At 36.9% G+C, this 5,768-nt stretch overlaps 1 pseudogene; it reads left to right on the top strand.

The window, feature by feature from the left end:
* Nucleotides 1-2,298, top strand: part of LOC100964333 — a 16,862-nt pseudogene extending 14,564 nt beyond the window's left edge.
* The last annotated feature ends 3,470 nt before the right edge of the window (nucleotides 2,299-5,768 follow it).

Genomic DNA, 5,768 nt, shown 5'->3' with positions numbered 1-5,768 from the left:
ATATATATATATATATATATGTATATATATACAAAACACAGTGGAAAGTCTTAAGAATTGGCTAATCAGGTGGAAGAAAGCACATCAGAGCTGGAGGATAACACCTTTGAATTAAACAAGTCAATTAAGGGGAAAGAACAGAGAAATATTGGAATGAAAAAAGTCTACAGGATATTTTAGATTATTGAAAGAGACTTAATATAAGATAATTGATGCCTAATAATCATAGGCATCCTTGAGGGTGAAGAAGAAAATACACAATGGCCAGACAGCCTATTTAAGGGAATAGTCAATAAAAATTTGCCAGTTCTTACTAGAAATCTGGGTATTGAGGTGCAAGAAGTGCAACAAACTCCTCAGAGATTCCTCACCAAGAGGCAATCACCATGACATACAGTCATCAGACTGGCCGAAATTAAAATAAAACAGGAACTCCTATGAATTGTAAGGTGAAAGCATCAGGTAACTTACAAAGGAAAAATCCATTAGATCAGACTAACTGCAGACTTCTCAACTGAGACTTTATAAGCCAGAAGGAACTGGGCACCATTCTAAGTCTTCTCAAACAGAATAATGGCCATCCTTGAGTTTTGTATCCTGCAAAAATAAGTTTCTTGCATAGGAAGAAATAAAGATATTCTAAGACAAGCAAACACTGAGAGAATTTGTCAAGACCAGACTTCCCCTGAAGGAAGTACTCAGGTCTGCATTTTACATGGATCAGCACAATAGATAACCACCAATGTAAAGTCATCCAAAAGCTAAAGGTCAGAACCCAGATACCACAATGGCTCAGGAGGTAAAACAAAGGAATAAAGTTCTACTCATCAGTATAAAAAGAAATATACCACCTTTATCAATTCTTTCAATGAATGTGAATGGCTTGACTTCCTCACCAAAAAGATATAGGCTGGCTGAGTGGATAAAAAAGACAAGTTAAGTGTCTGCCATTTTCAGGAAACACATCTAACCCACAAGGACTCGTTCAGACTCAAGATGAAGTGATCAAAAACAATAGTGCATACAAATGGAAAACAAAAGAAAGTTGCTGTAGTCATTTTCAGATAAGCTAACATGACGTCAAATCAATACAATAAAGATAGACAAAAATGGTCCCTATGAAATGGTGAAGGGAATGATTCAACAAGAAGACATAACAATCCTAAATACTTGTGTACTTAATACAGGTGCGCTTGGATTCATAAAGCAGACCCTAGTCATTCTTATCTAAACAAAATGACAAACAGCAGAATCACAATTGGTGAGGATTTCAAAACCCCACTGATAGAACAGGACAGATCCTTCAAGCAAAAAATAAGGAAAGAAATGATGGACTTAAATAGAACTCTAAAAAAATGGGCTTAATGTTTACAGAACATCGTATCTCCAAACCATTGAATAATGTTCCTGGTATTAACTCATGGAACATTCTCTAAGACTTATCACATCCTAGGCCACAAAACTTACCTCAACAAAATTTAAAGAGGAAATTATATCATGTATCCTCTCAGACCTCAAAGAAATAAAATTAGAAATCAATCTTTATGTCAAGATAAATGCTCATCTCTACATAAAGGCATGGAAACTAAGCAACCTACTATTGAATGATATTTGGAACAAAAATGAAATTAAGATCAAAATCAAAATATTTTTTGAATTAAATGACAAAGGGGACATGAGTTATAAAAATTTGTGGTACTCAGCAAAGGCAGTCATAAGAGGAAAACTTATTGCCAGTAAAGGCCTACATCCAAAAGACAGAAAGATCACAAATCAACAATGTAATGAATCATGTCAAGGAATTGGAAAAGAAAGATCAAACCAATCCCAAACTCAGCAGAAGAAAAGAATTTCTAGGGTCAGAGAAGAACTGCATGAAACCGATAACAAAAGAATTATATAAATCTTTCTACCATCTTGGAGCCTGTGGAGGTCTGCTGGGAACAGGACTCAAAAAAGGCAAATGTGTCCGGAAGGCTGTGGTCCAAGACCGTTTTTGCTGACTCCAAGCAGGGTCTCCAGAACCAAAGAGATCACACAGCTCTTCTTAAAACTGACAGTGTTTATGTCCAAGATGAAGCCAAATTCGATTTGAGCAAGAGATGTGTTCATGTATACAAAGCAAAGAACAACACAGTGACTCCTGGTAGCAAAATGAACAAAACCAGAGTAATCTTGGGAAAGGTAATTTGGGCCCACAAAAACAGTGGCATGGTTTCTGCCAAATTCCAAAGCAATCTTCCTGTTAAGGTCATTAGACACAGACTATGTGTGATGTTGTACCTCTCAAGGATTTAAACTATTGAAGAATAAATAAATAAAAGTGGATTTGTGCACTTGTATTTTTACTAAATGGTATTTAAAAAAGAATTATACAGAAGATTAATGAAACAAAAAGTTGATTCTTGGCAAAAATGAACAAAATCAACAGGCCTCTCAACTGTTAAACCAGATTAACCAGAAACAAGAAAGAAAGAATCCTAATAAGGTCAATAAGAAATGAAAAAGGAGAAATCACAATTGAGATCACAGAAATACAAAATGCCATCTCTGAATACTATAAAACTGTGTGTACACATAAACTTGATAATGTGGAAGAAATTCTTGGCAACATGCAAACTTCCTAGGCTCAACCAGGAAGAAATTGAACTTCTGAGCACACCAATATCAAGTAGCAAATTAAAAAACCTTGCCCCCAAGAAAAGTTTCAGACCAGGTGGTTTCACAGACAAATTTTACTGGACCTACAAAAAAGAACTGGTACCTATACTAAAAAAATATATTTCGTAACATTAAGAATGAAGGCATCCTCCTCAATTCATTCTGTGAAGCCAACATTGTCTTGATGTCAAAGCTAGGAAAGGACACAACAGAAAACGAGAACTACAGACAAATATCCTTTATGAATACAGATGCAAAAATTCTCAGTAAAATCCTAGCAAACCAAATTCATTTGTATATTAAAAAAAATCAACATATGAAAATCTAGAAATGTAATACACCACATACACAGAAACAAAACCAGACACTATATGATCTTGTCAACAGATGCAGAAAAAGCATTTGACAAAATTCAGCACCCTTTTATGATAAGAACTCTCAAAAAAATAGTCATAGACAGAACATGCCTCCATATTATAAAAACCATAGATAACATGCCAACATCATACCAAATGGGGAAAAATTAAAGCATTACCACTTAGTACTGGAACTAGACAAGGTTGCCCACTGTTACCACTTCTGTTCACCATATTGCTGGAAGTCCTGACCAGAGCAATCAGCTAATAGAAGGAAACCCAGGGTATCCAAATAAGGGCAGAAGAAGGCAAATTATCACTCTTTGCCGATGATATGATCTTACATCTAGAAAATTCCAAAGACTCTGCCAAGAGGCTTCTGAAATTGATAAATTCATCATAGTCTCAAGTTACAACATCAATATACACAAAAATCAGTAGCATTCCTATACAATAACAACAGTCAAGCTGAGAATCCAATCAAAGACTTAATACATTTCACAATAGCAGCAAAGAAAATAAAATATCTAGGAATATATTTAATCAAGGAAGTGAAAGGCCTCTATAGGGAGAACGACAAAAGACTAAGAAAGGAAATTGTGGAGGATGTAAACAAATGAAAAAATATATCTTGCTCTGGATTGGCAAAATCAACATTGTTAAAATGTCTGCTGGACCCAGTGGCTCACACCTGTAATTACGGCACTCAGGGAGGCCGAAATGAGTGCATTGCCTGACCCCAGAAGTTCAAGACCGACCAGAGCAACAGTGAGACACTGTCTTTACTAAAAATAGAAAAACTGAGTGTTGTGATGGGTGTCTATAATCCCAGCTACTCAGGAGGCTGAGGCAAGAGGATTACTTGAGCCCAAGAATTTGAGGTTGCTGTGAACTATGACACCATGGCACTCTGCCTAGGGCAACAGAGTGAGACTCTGTCTGGAAAAAAAAAAATGTCTTTGCTACCCAAAGTGATTTACAGATTCAATGCAACATCACTTTTTGAAGATGTAGAAAAAATAATTCTACAGTTTGTATGGAACCATAAAAGAGTCCAAACAGCCAAAGCAACCTTAAACAAACAACAGCAACAAAAAGGCAAACCAGGAGGCAGCACATTACCAGACTTCAAGATATTCTACAGCCTATATAGTAACCAAAACAGCATGGTACTGGCACAAGAACAGAGATCAGAATAGAGAACCCAGATATAAAACCATCCCCATAGTGCCATGTGATCTTTGACAAAGCGGAAAAAAACATACAATGGGGGGGATCCCCATTCAATAAATGGTGCTGGGTTGTAGGCTGGCATGGTGGCTCACACCTTTAGTTCTAGCACTCTGGAAGACTGAGGTGGGAATTCAAGACCAGCCTAAGCAAGAATGAGATCCTTTCTCTCCTGAAAAACTAGAAAAATTTAGCCATGTGTTGTGGCAGGCACCTGTAGTCACAGATACTTGTGAGGCTGAGATAAGAGGATTACTTGAACCTAGGAGTTTGAGGTTGCTCTGAACTCATGGCTGACACCATGGCACTCTAGCCTGAATAATAGAGTGAGACTCTGTCTTGGAAAAAAAATGGTGCTGGGAACTATATAACCACATATAGAAGACTGAAACAGGATCCTCACCTCTCACCACTCACAAAAATTAATTCACAATGGATAAGAGACTTAATCCTAAGGTGTGAAACTATAAGCATTCTAGAAAAGAGATTGGAAAAACTGTTATTGATATCCTCCTAGGCAGAGAATTTATGAGAAAGACCCCAAACACAAGCACAGCAACAACAAAAATAAATGGGACCTGATTAAATTAACTAACTGCACAGCTAAGGAAGCAATAAATAGAGTGATAGGTGACCTACAGAATGAGAGAAAAGATTTGCATGCCATGCATCCCATGAAGAGCTAATATGGAGAATCTACAAAAACTCGTGCAAATCAGCAAGAATACAAAAAAAAAAAAAAAACACTTGAAAAATAGGAAAAAACATGAACAGAAGCTTTTCAGCAGAAGATAAACTAATGGCCAACAGACATATGAAAAATGCTTAACATCTCTAATCGCCAGGGAAATGAAAATCAAACCACAATAAAATAGGGCCTAACTCTAGTAAAAATGGCTTTTAAACAAAAGTTCCAACACAGCAGATGCTGGCGTGTGTGGATGCAGACAGACAGAAAGGAGCATTTATATGCTGTTGGTAGGACTGCAAACTAGCATAACCTCTGTGGCAAGTAGTGTGGAGATACCTCGAAAAATTAAAAGCAGACCTACCTTTTGATCCAGTAATCCCACGACTAGGTATTTACCCAAAGAAAAAAAAAACATATTCTATAAAAAAGATACTTGCACTTGAATGTTTATAAACAGCATGATTTACAACTGTAAAGATGTGGAGACAACCCCACTGCTCATCAATACGTGAGTGGATTAACAAATGTGGCATATGTGTACCACTGGAGTATTTCTCAGCTATTAAAAAACGGTGAACTAACACCTTTTGTAACAACCTGAGTAGAACGCCAGGGCCTGTGGTACCTATGACACGGGGTCCTCTACCAAGGTCAACAAAGTGAGACTCTGTCTTTAAATAAATAAATACCCTTAACTTGTTAGATGTCAGTGAGTTCAGGCTTAAATGTTAGCTGCCCATTCTACTTGCTTGGCACCATGTAGTAAAAGTTTTCTTTCTCCCACTGAAAATCTTGGCATCAGTGTCTGGCTTTGCTGCACTGTGTGAGTG

This window comes from Otolemur garnettii, unplaced genomic scaffold (assembly GCF_000181295.1).
Source record: "Otolemur garnettii isolate 467f Iridium unplaced genomic scaffold, OtoGar3 scaffold00255, whole genome shotgun sequence".
Taxonomy (NCBI): Eukaryota; Metazoa; Chordata; class Mammalia; order Primates; family Galagidae; genus Otolemur; species Otolemur garnettii.
Note: the sequence above shows the minus strand (reverse complement) of the source record. Positions and strands in the feature narration are given on the sequence as shown.